Source organism: Mauremys reevesii, linkage group 16 (assembly GCF_016161935.1).
Source record: "Mauremys reevesii isolate NIE-2019 linkage group 16, ASM1616193v1, whole genome shotgun sequence".
In the NCBI taxonomy this organism is placed as follows: Eukaryota; Metazoa; Chordata; order Testudines; family Geoemydidae; genus Mauremys; species Mauremys reevesii.
This window is the reverse complement of record NC_052638.1, coordinates 42,935,076-42,950,105: the sequence shown is the minus strand read 5'-3', so window position 1 is coordinate 42,950,105 and position 15,030 is coordinate 42,935,076. Positions and strand designations below refer to the sequence as shown.

General features: G+C 43.5%; 1 protein-coding gene across 16 annotated transcripts in view; it reads right to left on the bottom strand.

Moving 5' to 3' along the window:
- Positions 1 to 15,030, bottom strand: part of ZFHX3 (zinc finger homeobox 3) — a 1,205,541-nt gene that overhangs the window by 380,335 nt on the left and 810,176 nt on the right. For 12 of the 16 annotated variants that reach the window (XM_039503280.1, XM_039503282.1, XM_039503284.1 and 9 more), the window contains one exon: positions 13,379 to 13,528. The exons of the other annotated variants lie outside the window; for them this stretch is intronic. The gene's annotated coding sequence lies outside the window, so the exon portion shown is untranslated. The remainder of the gene's footprint in view (positions 1 to 13,378; positions 13,529 to 15,030) is intronic. 16 annotated transcript variants of the gene reach the window in all.

Here is a 15,030-nt window from a genome sequence, read left to right as displayed (position 1 = left end):
GAAAAGGTTGATATGGGACTTTATCAATAAAGAGTTAAAGGGTGGAAATATAATTATTACTAATCAACACTGTTTCATGGAAAATAGGTCTTGTAAAAGGAACTTGATGTTGTTCTTGGACAGCATTAATAGATCTTAAGGCCAGAAGGGACCATTAGATCACTGAGTGGAACCTGTATATCACAGGCCAAATAATTTCACCAGCTACCCCTGTATTGAGACCAATAATTTGTGTCTGGCTAAACTAGATCTTCCAGAAAAGTATCCAGTCTTGATCTGAAGACTTCAAGATATGGAGAATCCACCACTTCCCTTGGTGGCTTGTTCCAATGGTTAATCACCATCTGTTAAAAATGTGTGCTTTATTTCTAAGTCAAATCTGCCTGGATTTAACTTCCTGACATTGATTCTTGCTATGTCTTTTTCTGCTTGGTTTGAGTCCTTTGGTATATGATACTTTCTCCCCAGGAAGATACTTATATGCCATAATCAAGTCACGTCTCAATCTATTATTTTATAAACTAAATAGATTGATTTCCTTAAATCTCTCACTGGAAGACATTTTTTTGCAGCTGTCAAATCATTTTTGTGTCTCTTCTCTGCACCCTCTCCAATTCTTCAATATCCTTTTTAACATGTGGATACCAGAACTGTGGCAGTATTCTAGTATTGGTAAAATCACCCCCATTCTCCTACTTGCTACTTCCCTTTTTATACATCCGAGGATCACATTAGACAGGTCACTGATACAGCGCAATCTGTCATTTGGCAAAATGAAGGCAAACAAACAATATGAGTTTTAATACAGTCATATGCAAGGCCATATGTCTATGAACAAAGAATACAGGCCACATGCAGAGGATAGGTAACAGTATCCTGGAAAACAGTGACTCTCAAAAGGAATCAGTGACTGAAAAGGTGCTATAGGTATGATGCTGGGGTCAAGAGGGCTAATGCAATACTTGAATATATAGAGAGGAAAATATCAAGCAGGAGTAGGGAAAATGTATTATCGCTGTTTGTCGAATTGGTGAGGCCATTATTGGGATACTGTGTCTAGTTCTGATGTCCACATTTCAAAAAGGATGTTGAAAAATTCCAGAGGGTTCAAAGACCAGAGATAAAAGAATGATTTGTGATCTGGAAAACATGCTTTACAATGAGATACTAAAGGAGCACTATATATTTAGTTTATCGAAGATGAGAGTAAGTCAGCTTTATACCAGCCTACACAGGGAGAAGATATCTGATCTTACAGCGCTCTTTAATCTAGTATACAAAGGCATAAAAAGAGCCAATGGTTGGAAATTGAAATCAGCAAAGTTGTAACTGGAAATAATATGCACATTTAAAAATGAGTCTAATTAACCATTGGAACAGATTACAAAGGAATGTGGTAGATTCTCGGTTACTTGGAAGTCTTTAAAGCAGCATCAAATATCTGAATAAAAGATATGTTCTAGTTTAACCACAAGTTATTGGGCTAGATACAAGAAGCATTGGATGAAATTTTATGGCCTGTGTATTGCAGAATGTCAAACTAGATTATTATAATGGTCCCTTCTAGCCTTAAAATCTATGTAACAAGTTCTCAATTTTGTGAATATCTGAGAAGGACAAATTAATTGCCATCAATCTTAGTAAAAGTGAATCACAGTCAAACCACCATGGAGCAAATATCTATCAAATGAAAAAGGGGAGGAGTGCAAAGGAAAATGAAGTTAGTAATGGGGAAGTACTCAAAAATGTAGGGACAACGAGAAATTAGATACTCATCTTAAACTGATTTAATGGGAGTTAGACTCCAAACTCCCATTTGTGCCTCTGAAAATCACCTTAAAGTCTCATTAAGTTTTCTTTTGTGGTTTCCATGCTCCTAAAGCAGAAGAGATATAGACAAGGTCCAGGCTTCAGCTAGATAGGAGATAACTGTTTTAGTCCATGTTGGAACATACAACAATGAAGAAATAAAAAGCAAGTTTTATAAGAAAAGTCTAAAGAAGTAGAAAGTAAGCCAAAGAACAATATAGTTTGTTCAGAAAAAATTACCAGTGGCATATGCAGAGCCATGTTCATTGCCACAGGGATAGAAAACTAGGAACTTGAATGTGTGGTTGAAAAACTGATGCAATTAGGAATGTTTTAGATTTGGGGCATTAGGGCTCACAGAAGAAAACAAACAGGTTACAAGACAAGCAATGAAAAATGTGAATTTGAGGAGACTTGATATTGAGGAGAAAAGTAAGAAGAACAAAGAGAAGAAGGAAAGATTTTAAGGCAATTGAACTGGGAGGCACTTGACGAACTTAGGGGTTGGTACCTGTTTATTGTGGTTTAAAAATAAAAGTGACACAGAAATATGCTGACAGAGTGAATAGGCTACTATTTGTCTGATCTTATGAGGTATCTGGATGAAGAGATAACTCAAGTCAGTGAAGGTCTATGAGGTGTTAAGAAAATAAAAGAGGAACAAAACCTGATACTTGTACATTGATTAAGTTTTAGTAAAACTTCAAAGAGCAAATATACTATAGGTTGTGGTAAGAAAAAATATCAACATATAGATTATTACTGTATATCCCTGAAGGGTTGAAATTGCATATTAGTTTGTAATAAAAACACTTTTAAACAAAAGAAATGTTCTGAGAATTAGTAGAGATGAGAATTGCAAGTCATGGACACTAAGTGAAACACAAAATGTAAAGGAGAAAATCAAACAAAACTGTAGGTTTGTGGGATATGATATAGGAGAATGCTTCTTACGAGCTATGTAAAAGAGGAAACTACAAACCAATTATTCATTTAGATATGGGTGATATTGAGGACAAGACTATAGATGGGAGGAGATGTGAAACACGGACCATATTCCAGTTAGAATTTTAATTAGGACAAAAATTAATCCTAAAAAGTGATTAGTAAATTTGCTGGATTTCAGCAAAGCATGTTAAAAGGAATGAGAAAACTATTGGGCAGAATCAAATGGGATAAAGCAATGAAAGGAAAATAATCAAGAGAAGAAATAGAAAGCTTTGAAAGCAAAATGACCATGGTCCTGATTCAGAAAAAGCACTTAAGCACATGTTTAACTTTTGAAGTCAGTGGGATTGAGACTAGACCAGCATTATTAAAATTTCATTCAATCCTTGTTTTAGTGTTCAAAAGAAGGAGTGGGGGCAGAAATGCCAATTTTTGTAAAAGAGGTAAAAGAAATAGTAAAGGAAAACAGGTTCATACCATTGTGACATTGCACGCTATATGATTTTATGAAAATATGCTAATGTAACTGGAATATGCTTCATGCAAAAGGTCTCTTGTAAGGTATCATTACAAATCTATAATCTACTGCATGTGATCATCCTATTTGTATAAATGTACCACTCTTGTATCTGAAACTAGAAATATGAAATATAACTCTGAGGGCCTATTGTAATTATGCAAAGCGTGGGCCATTAATGGTGGTTTGGAATCTTAATGACTCCCATTAACCAAGACAATTGACTGCAGATGGCTCTGTTTTACCTGTAAATCTTCCTGTATACGTGTATGCTAGCAAGTGGGTAATGAAGTCTTACAGCGACACGTGATCTGTCACCTGAACTGGAATCCATCTTTAACCTAATGCTTTTCCATTGAGGAATGGGGGCGGGGGGAACCAAAGGAACAAAGGAGTCCTGTCTTATGCAAAAGATATATAAATGGGTGGAACAGAACAAAGTGGGAGCCATCATGAGGAATCCCCTAGCTACCACCTGAGCTGGAACAAGGGCTGTACCAGGGGAAAGGACTATGCCCAGACTAGGAAGGCATCCAGTCTGTGAAAGAAACTTATTGAAACATCTCTCAGGGTGAGATTTTATCTGTACTTAATTGTTTTACTGTATTAGGCTTAGATTTGTGTGTTTTATTTCACTTGGTAACTCACTTTGTTCTTTCTGTTACTACTTGGAACCACTTAAATCCTACTTTCTGTATTTAATAAAATCACTTTTTACTTATTAATTAACCCAGAGTATGTATTAATATCCAGGGGTGGGGCAAACAGCTGTGCATACCTCTCTATCAGTGTTATAGAGGGTGAACAATTCATGAGTTTACCCTGTATAAGCTTTATACAGGGTAAAATGGATTTATTTGGGTTTTAGACCCCATTGGGAGTTGGGCATCTGAGTGTTAAAGATAAGAACACTTCTGTAAGCTGTTGGGGTCCTGAGCTGGCAGGGAAAGCAGGGGCAGAGGTAGTCTTGTCACATCAGGTAGCAGCTTCCAGTGGGTTTCTGTGATTCAACCCGTCACAACCATTCTGGAAAAAATGCTTGCTTACTTGAAAATGTGGTTTCTTGGAATAGGCAAGTCCACAAACAATAGAGATTCAGTCCCTACCGTTGAGAGGCAGACCAGGCCATTGTGTTACTGTATAGGGCTCTAAGGCACTCACCAGTGTGAATACTTCCAGAGCAGAACAAAAAATGCAGGTATATATCTGAATCAGTCAATTGAAACTTTAGTAACCCCTTGAAGTAGATTGTAAGAACTGTTTATCCACATTCTGAGGATAATCCTTTTTTGTAATAGTTAACACACTGGAGTGTAACTGTATACTTGTCTGTTTAAAAGAATGCAATTTTCAGGTACCCAAACAAACCTCAGAACGTGGTGGATTCTTCATCACTTGAAGTTTTAAAATCAAAACTGGATATCTTTCTAAAATATCGGAGCTAGCTAAAACAGAAGTTATGGTCTTGATGAATAAATTAGTGGGCAAGGTTCTCTGGCCTGTGTTATGCAGGAGGTCAGACTACATGGTTACAATGGTCCCTTTTGACAATTAACAATCTATGGATCTAAAAAACTCAAATAACATGGGCTTGTAAAGTAAGGTGATGTGGTTCTTGTTCTGTAGGCTTCTGAGATACAATACCTTTGCCACTGGACACAAAATCTTGAGGCTTTAGTTAATCCTTAGATTTCTGGGTAATTTAGAAAAACTACTCTGATTGAAAGAAAATAGAGAGAATCTTCCTGAACTGATTCAAATGGATTTTTGTAAGATCATTAAGGAACACATTCAAGTTTTGAGGAAGAGCTCTGTGAATTTGTCAGGGTCTATGTGCTGATCTGATAACACTCCTATCCAAAAATACCCTTAACTGTGCAGTAGAATATTTGGGGTTCCCTAATTTACTAGGTAGGTCAAGGAATCATGGCATCTTGGTCTTTGAGAATGACCATTGATTTTCTCTTTTGAGCTTCTGGAGAATTTTGGAAATGGAGGAAAAGCATACAGGAATTTTTGTGGCCAGGACTGAAATAATGCATCCAGAGCAATTACCATTTGGCAATTGCCACTGGTGAAAAACCAGAGCACTTTATGATTTTGTTTGGATGCAGACAATGATCTAACTTGGGCTTGTCAAACCTCTTTATTATGGTTGTGCATATAGGAAGGTTTAGGCTCCATTCCAACTACTTACCATCTGTCTGCTGGGCTAGTCTTCTTCCTTGGATCCATAGTATTATTATAGAGAAAATATTCTTCTTAGTCTAAGAGAGTAATAGCTATGCTTCCATGGGGAAACTCATGGATCTGATACCCTGTTTGTTGAGGTAGGTCATGAGGGCCATAATGTCTGTGATTATGAGAATGTGTCTGTTTTGAAACCAGGGTAACAAATCCTTGAGGCTACTATTTATTGTTTCTGATAGCAATACTATTCTGACCATTTTCCATGGCCTACTGCATAGTGAGTGCCCCATCTCTTCAGAAAGATGTTCCCTATTAATATTCATTTTGAGCATTTGGCTATCACATCCTTTTAAGAACCTGTTTTTGTTGTCTACCTGTTTTAAAATGGTTAACTTTCTGAATAATTCTGATTTTGTAGATGGATACGTTTGGAGGAAGGGAAAGCAGATAGCTTTGTAGAGTCTTCATCCGCAATCTGACGTGAGAAAATGGATGCACATTACTAACAACCGCAGGAGACTCATTATTACTTGTACTGATAAAACTAGGGAGTACTTGATTTCTTGAATTGTTGAGCCAATTTTCTAATGTCTTTCCTGGGATACTTTATGTTTGCCAGTGTCTATGAGTACTCTCAGGTGTAAAATCTGTTGTAAAGAAATTGCATGGTTCTTCTCCTGATTTGTGAGAAATATGTGTATCTCTAGAAATTGCAGCTGAGTTACAGTATCTGATTTGGTCTCTTATAGCAGTGGTACTCAAATCAATAGGTTATCTAGGAATGGATATACATGAATGGCCCTTTGCCAAAAGCCACTATTAGTAAAGCTAAGACCATGGTAAACACTCTTGGAGCCACAGACAATCTGAAGGATCGGAATTTGTATTAGAAATGGTTGCCCCAATATGAAAAGTGAGGAATCACCTGAACTAATGCCTGAACAGGCAAATGGAGGTAACACCTCCTCCAGGTAGCCCAAAATTAGGAAGCACCCTTGGAATAAAATATCAAATAGAGATTTCAATATTTCTATATTGAACTTGAAGTTCCTCAGTTGTTTGTTGAGAAATTTGAGGTCCAGAACTGCTCTGTTTACACACAATCTCTTGGGAGCTAGAAACAAGATAGAATAAAGGCCTGTTAAATCTCAAACAGGTAATATTTTCAGTACACTAATTTGCGTAAGGCATTTTTTTTGTCTGTATCTCCCATCTTCTTATTTTGGCTGTTGAGAAACAGTAAATCTATGTCTGGGATGGGTCTGAAACATACTGGTCGGAAGTAATCAGTGGGTCACTCATCTGCCAAAAGGAATCTGTTCCAAGATAACCAACTGTGCATTTCCAACAGCGTGGACTGACAGTCATGTGCTTTGTTTGCTGCTAAAAGCAATTCTGGTGGAGAATTATTCAGTGACCCTAATCCTCTAGGTTTGTTCCATTTTTCTTCTATGTAGAAGTTGTCTCTCCTTGAGCGTCCAGATGATAAGTAGCTACAAAAAGGGTGCTTGTTTTTATAATATGTTCTCTAGTCACTCTTGATTTATTTGGAAGACAACAGGATTTCTTAGGCTTTTCTGAAATCTTTGTAGCTCTTTACGTGTTCACTGCATAGCTGTCAGAAAGTTTGATCCACAAACATACATCAGATCATGGCTTCTGAGTGGGAAAAGTATCAACTTTTTTACTGCATGCAGAATTTGCAAGAAAGAAGAGGGATGATAGTATTATGAAGCTCAGCACAATCCTTCTGTGTCTTCTTTTCCCTTTACATCTGGTTGATCTGAGAAATAGTCTAAAGAAGCAATCACATGTATGAACATACTGTTAAAAATACTCTGATAGAAAGGGTCTTTCCTATGCTTTTTCCTGTGGGACTTCTGGTCCTGAACTAATAACAATCTCTCTTTTCATTAAGATTACAAAAGATTCATCATGGTTCTTTCCTTCTTTCTTCTGGAAAGAAGAAGAAGAATTGCACTAATAGATTTTAAGGCAAGAAGGAACCATTATGATAATCTAGTTTGACCTCCTGCATAACTCAGACAAAGAATTTCACCCAGTAATTCCTGTATCAGGTTCATAACTTGTGGGTGAGCTATAGCATACTTCTAGAAAGACACCTAATTTTGATTTAAACACTTCAAGTGCTAGAGAATCAGGGCCGGCTCCAGGCACCAGTGTAAGAAGCTGGTGCTTGGGGTGGCCAATTTAAAGGGGTGGCACTCCGTCCGGTATTGGGGCAACACGTCCTGGTCTTCGGTGGGAATTTGGCGGCGGGTCCCTCATTCCCTCTCTTCCTCTTTGAGGTGCTGCTGAATTGCTGCCGAAGAGAAAAGAGAGGGAGGACCCGCTGCCGAATTGCCGCCGAAGAAGCGGTGCGATTGAGCTGCCGCCGAAGTGCCGCCGCTCGTCCATGTGTCCCCAGCAGAGCCAGCTTAACCTTTTGTGGGCCCCCATGGAGGCAGTGGAGCATGGCATGTGGAGGTCAGTCCCCAGAGTGAGGGGCCAGCCAAGGGTAATGGGGCATGGCATGGCAGGGGTGGCCCAGCTCCGCCCAGCCCAGTGCGAGGGCACTAGTTACAAACCAGCAGTTGCCAGACACACAGTGGCCCACCTGGCCCTGTGCTACCAGCGTGCCCTTTCTCCTCGAGGGGTGGGCCCATGCCACGCCACACAGCTCCCCCTGCCCAACACCCCCTGACTCCCTATGGCCAGAGCCCCCGCAGACCGACTATGGCCAGTGCCCCCACAACCGCCTCCACACAAATGCATAGCACCCTGCACACCATCCTTGCCCAGCGCCCCCCTGCCCACAGCCCACTATAACTGCCCAGCACCCAGGGGCGGCTCTACGAATTCCGCCACCCCAAGCAGGGCGGCGTGCCGCGCTGCTTGCGCTGCCGGGCGCCGGTCCCGCGCCTCCGCGGGACCTCCCGCAGATGTGCCGCTGGTCCCGCGCCTATGGTGGAGCTTCCGCAGTCATGCCTGCGGGAGGTCCACACGAGCCGCGGGACCAGCGCACCCGCCGCAGTCATGCCTGCGGGAGGTCCGGTCGTCCCGCGGCTCCGTTGGGCCTCCCGCAGGCATGACTGCGGAAGGTCCGCCGGACCCGCCTGCCGCCCTGCAGGTAAAATGCCGCCCCACGCGCGCGCTTGGCGCACTGGGGTCTAGAGCTGGGCCTGCCAGCACTCCCCACAGAACCCCCACTTGCTAGTGCCCCAACACACACAGATCTTCCCTGCCCCCTCACAGCCCAGCACCTGCCCTGCAAGAAACCCACTCCCCCATGCCCTGCCTCCTGCCCGCACTCACTGGCCCTGCTGGGAGGTGACTGTGTCTACCAGGCTGAGTCCCAGGGCCAGGAATTGCTCTGGCCCCTCAGGAGCAGTGTGATCACCCAGGCCAGGGCCTGCCCCGGCTGGGCTCCCTCAAGACCTACTTCACCTGGAGGGGCCCAGCCATGCTGCTCACACTATCCCCTTTCCCCCCCCCCCGGCTGAGACTGGCCAGGCTTCTGTGCCAGTCCCAAGTGGCTCAGTTCCAGGGACCGGTGGTGGGCAGCAGAGACTACCAAGAGCTGGAGGTGCACTGGGGTCCGGCCAGGGGGCAGAGAGGAGCAGGGGCTGGGGCCAATAGGAGCAAGTGGTAGGTGGAGGGAGCCAGTGGGGTCTCGGAGCGCAGTGCAAGCGGAGCAGGCTGGGGCCCCTTCTGAGCATGGGCCCAGCTCCATGGAGCCACTGGAGCCACTGTAAACCCGGGACAGATAAATTATGGCAATGGTGTATTACCCTCACTGTTAAAAATTTGCATGTTATCTCCACTCTGAATTTATTGACTTTCAATGTCCAGCCATTGAACCTTGCTATGCCTTTGTTTGCTAGAATAAAGAGCCCTCTATCATCAGATACCTTCTTCCCACCTAGGCACTCATAGACCATGATAAAGTCATCTCTTAACTTTCTCTTGGATAGACTAACTAGACTGAGCTTCTTAGTCTTTCCCTTTAAAGTAGCTTTTTCAGTTATCTAATAATTCTTGTAGCTTTTTTCAACGTCCCTTCAGATATGTGGACACCCAGAACCAGACTCATCAATGGGATTCACCATTCTAGTAACAGTCTCACCAGTGGTGTATGCAGACATAATACCACCTCCTTACTCCTACTCAATATACATGCAAGTATAGTATTAGCTCTCTTGGCCTCAATATTGCACAGGAGGCTCATGTTTGGTTGAGTATCCATCATAATTAGGGTGACCATATTTCCCTATGCTGAATATGGGACACCTGGTAAAATTGGTCATATTCAACAGCAGTCAATCAGAACTTTGCAGTACAAACATTCAAATTAACATCAAGTTGACTGAGCCCCTGATAAAAAGAAATACTGCATAGTTGGATTATTTCTATTTACCTTCTTATCTTTAAGGCTTTAGGGTTCACATGAGGAGGGGTGACACATACACACACCCCTACCCCCCGCATACACACACATGGAGAGATGACACACCTACACTCCCCTCTCACAAAATGTGGGGGTGACCGACTGACCTGACTCTCCCTGCCCTCCATGCCTGGCTGCACCCCCAGGACGGACCTGCCTTTCCTGGTACCTAGTGCAGTGTCTTCCCAAGGCAACAGGTGTGTGTGTGGGGGCATACAGGGTCACATGTCCTCCTCCCCAGATTTCTGCTAGGGTTCACACCAGAATGTGGCCAGCAGCAGCCTTTCGGCACTATGCAGGAGGGAAGGGACAAGAGCTGCTTCCAGCTGCAAGGGAGGAGGGGGGTGGGAAAAGGGATAACCTGGCCAGTGTCTTAGCAGAGCGCATCTCCTGACTAACCTAATTGCCTTCCATGATGAGATAAATGTTTCTATGGATGAGGGGAAAGCAGTGGACGTGTTATTCCTTGACTTTAGCAAAGCTTTTGATACGGTCTCCCACAGTATTCTTGCCAGCAAGTTAAAGAAGTATGGGCTGAATGAATAGCCTATAAGGTGGATAGAAAGCTGACTAGATCATTGGGCTCAATGGGTAATGATCAATGGCTCCATGTGTAGTTGGCAGCCGGTATCAAGCAGAGTGCCCCAAGGTTTGGTCCTGGGGCTGGTTTTGTTCAATATCTTCATTAATGATCTAGAGGATGGCGTGGACTGCACTGTCAGCAAGTTTGCAGATGACACTAAACTCAGAGGAGTGGTAGATATGCTGGAGGGTAGGAATAGGATACAGAGGGACCTAGACAAATTAGAGGATTGGGCCAAAAGAAACCTGATGAGGTTCAACAAGGAGAAGTGCAGAGTCCTGCACTTAGGACGGAAGAATCCCATGGACTGCTACAGACTAGGGACCGAATGAGTAGGCAGCAGTTCTGCAGAAAAGGACCTAGGGATTACAGTGGAGAGGAGAAGCTTAATATGAGTCAACAGTGTGCCCTTGTTGCCAAGAAGGCTAATGGCATTTTGGGCTGTATAAGTAGGGGCATTGCCAGCAGATCGAGGGACATGATCATTCCCCTCTATTCAACATTGGTGAGGCCTCATCTGGAGCACTATGTCCTGTTTTGGGCCCCACACTATAAGAAGGATATGGAAAAATTGGAAAGAGTCCAGCGGAGGGCAACAAAAATGATTAGGGGGCTGGAGCACATGACTTATGAGGAGAGGCTGAGGGAACTGGGATTGTTTAGTCTGCAGAAGAGAAGAGTGAGGGGGGATTTGATAGCTGCTTTCAACTACCTGAAAGGGGGTTCCAAAGAGGATGGATCTAGACTGTTCTCAGTGGTGGCAGATGATAGAACAAGGAGTAATGATCGCACATTGCAGCGTGGGAGGTTTAGGTTGGATATTAGGAAAAAGTTTTTCACTAGGAGGTTGTTGAAGCACTGGAATGGGTTACCTAGGGAGGTGGTGGAACCTCCTTCCTTAGAGATTTTTAAGGTCAGGCTTGACAAAGCCCTGGCTGGGATGATTTAGTTGGGGATTGGTCCTGCTTTGAGCAGGGGGTTGGACTAGATGACTTCCTGAGGTCCTTTCCAACCTGATATTCTATGATTCTTCCCCACCCCTACTCCCCCCTGTGGCTGGAAGCAGCTTGTCCCTTCCTGCCTGCACAGCATCAAAAGGCAGCTAATACCTCCAGACTGCTGCTGGCCACTGACATAACCAGGCCGCTGACATAACCCAGCTGCCTCCAGTGCAGGCAGGAAGGGGTTAAGCCCTAAGGACGCATTGTGCACCAGGGCTCAGGAACCTGACTGCATGGGATTCAGTGAACCTGGCCAGGGAGGTGGCTCAGCAGGTGAGGGTGCCTAGGGGACAGAGCAACCCTGCGCTCCCTGGGCAAGACCAAGGGTGGGGGTGTGGGGAGTGAAGATGGTGCTAAGCCCCTGCCCTGGGGGCTGCTATGGAGCCTGCAGGTTCGGGGTGTGAACAGGCTAGAAATAGCTCCTGCCCCCGCCACTCCACAGCTTAGCTGAGGGGCGGAGAGGCTTCTCCATGCCAGCGCTGTGTGCAGGGCTTTGGCACATGCAGGGCTCGGTTTCTCCTGGCTTGCACTCTGGGCCAGAGGGTCTTGGACTTTCCCGGGGCACCAGCCCAGCCAGAGGCAGTAGGGGAAGGAAGGAGCCTGCCGGCCAGGCTGTTGGTGAGCTGAGCACTCTGACCAGGGGCTGGTTCTCTGCACAGTGCTGGGAGTGAGACGCGCCCCGCCGGGGGGGATATGGAGGAACAGTGTGGCTGTGGGGGTGAAGGGGCAAAGCATGAGAGGAGAGTGAGAGGGTGAACACATAAAGGGTCGATGGGTGGGCAGCAGAGGAGAGACATAACCAGCCTCTGCAGCTCGCAGCACGCAGCCAGTGCTGGCCTGAAACAGGACTGTGCTTGGGGCCCTGCTGGCTGAGAGCTGGCAGACAGCAAGGGCTGCGCTGACGGACCAGCAGGGGGGAGCATCTGGCCCCATGCGCTGCATCTTCGCCCTGCCACTAGCCTTGCACACCCACCACTGTCATCAGCTAGTGGATCCCCTCCTTCACTGCTGGTGGGCAGGTGGCTGGCAAGCAGGGATCCGGCCCACAGCAGGACCTGCCAGTACTGATGGATGTGGGGGGGAGACAGAAATATGGGACAATTTGCCCATTTTTAAAGAAAAAGTCGGGAAACCTGCAGGAGGGCTTAAATACAGGACTGTCTCTTTAAAAACGGGACATCTGGTCACCCTAATCATAATCTCTAAGTCTTTTTGTGAGTCACTGATATCCAGGATACAATCTCCTATCATCTATGTTCTAAACCAGTGGCTCTCAAACTTTTTTTTTACTGGTGACTCCTTTCACATAGCAAGTCTCTGAATGCGACCCCCGCCCCATAAATTAAAAACACTTTTTGATATGTTTAGCACCATTATAAATGCTGGAGGCAAAACAGGGTTTGGGGTGGAGGTTGACAGCTTGCGACCCCCCATGTAATAACCTTGTGACCCCCTGAGGGGTCCCGACCCTCAGTTTGAGAACCCCTATTCTAAACAGTACCGAGCCTTCTGAAAATCAGGTCCCTTTAAGGTGTCTCAAGCTGTGCATGTAAAATTACTAGTCACTTTTGCAAAGCTTGGCCATTGAATTCAAGTGGTGTGGATGGGTGTAACTGAGGGCAGAATTTAGTTCAAGGAACTAACAATGATAGGTAGAGGGGCTACTGGAAATATATAGAATTGGGAAAACAAACAAAATAATACAAAAAACCCCACACTCCTTGGACAATTTTTCTAGAGAAGATAGAGATGTAAAGGGAGCACAGAGGTAATTTTAAAGCTAATAATTAAAAAATATTGTTAAATTATTTTGAACTATCTTGTTCAAATTCTTTGTCTATATAATTACATGATCTTATTACTGTTACTCTCAACTTCCTCACCTCTTTTCCTCCCTATTTTTTGTTATTCTTCTTTGTATTTCGTCTTAAATCAGATAAATTTCGTCTTAAATCTCTTCATGGCAGGCAGCTTGTCTTGTTGTGTGTTTGCACAGCTCCATGCACAAGGAAACCCTTATCCCAATTTGGGCTCTATTATAATAAAAATAATAAATAACTATAATAAATAATAATAATATGGTGATTAGGTCTGGCTTCCAAAGTCACCTTCAGCCTTGAAAAATAGATAGTTTGCTCACAACAAAGCACAGTGAATGATACAATGCATAACAATTAATAATACTGTGAAATGAAGAGGGTCCTCACTATGGTTTAGAAATTTAAGACTCCCATTAATCTGACCAAACTGACAAACAAACTCCATGCCTGATCCAGTAATTTTTATTATTTTTTTTTTAAATCAGAGACAAGAAACTGGCCTTGGAAACATAGCAGCCCACAGATTAACCCGTGTGGTTTTAATAAAATGGACAATGAGTAAAAAGATAGGGAATTTAAAAAAAAGTATATTATTTTGTTACATTCTCCATATAGGAAAAAGAAAAAAAAACATCTCCCATTTGCCCCGCAAACCACATATTTAAATTTATGTCAAACTTAATTACAGCACATTTGGCATAAAATAACAATACACATCCTTGGAGAGGGGAACTTAAGTAGTTAATATGTGTGATTGAGTGAAATTGCTTTGCTGAATGTTTATGGGAATTCTAAGAAGAATGAAATGTGGTGATATTTTAACCATTTGGATGCTAAATCTCCTCTCAAATAATGTCTTCAGTGTCAAAAGTTGCTGGTCTGACACCTGCCACGGCATCTGCAAAAACTTCTTCTAAGTGAAACATAACACCAGCAGAACTATTTCTTTGCATGGTCTTATTAAAGGTTTTGAAAAACAGTAAATTTATAGGGAGAGATTCTGGCCCGTAGACACTGCCCCAGTGGCATACAGGGCCCAGAATTTCCCCCCAAGAACCGTGAAATAATTCCTCCAGTACAGACACAGCATAGGGCTGCTTTAAGTATCTGTATTTTAGCTTCTTTGCAAGCTCCAGCATGGGGGCTGTAATGGAGGTGGGAGGGGAAATTTATGTTGTGCACCCTGCTATAGAGATTCTGGGCTGCCATGGTCTGGCATTACCCATAAACCTCATTTATGCCAACGGAACCTTCAGCACCCAAAGCACTCCAAAATCCTGAGGGTACACTGGTGGCTTACAGTCACATTCAACCCCCTTCTCCCCCCATTCCCCTTTTGAGCCTTGCCTTAGGTGCTGTTCCTCCAGGAGGCACAGCACAGAATCTCAAGATTTTTCAGGCCAGAAGTGAACATTATGATCATCTAGTCTGACTTCCTTCATAACACAGGCCAGAGAACTTTACCCACTAACTCCTGTATCAAGCCCAACAACTTGAGGTTGAGCTAGAGCTCATCTTTTAGAAAGACGCCAATCTTAAATTAAAGACTCCAAGTGATGAAGAATTTATCACGTTCCTTTGATACTCTGTTCCAATAGTCAATTATCCTCATTCTTAAAAATCTGCATCCAATTTTCAATTATCCTCATTCTTAAAAATCTGCATCCTATTTTCAGTTCAAATTTTGCAGACATCAACTTCCAGTCAATGGATCT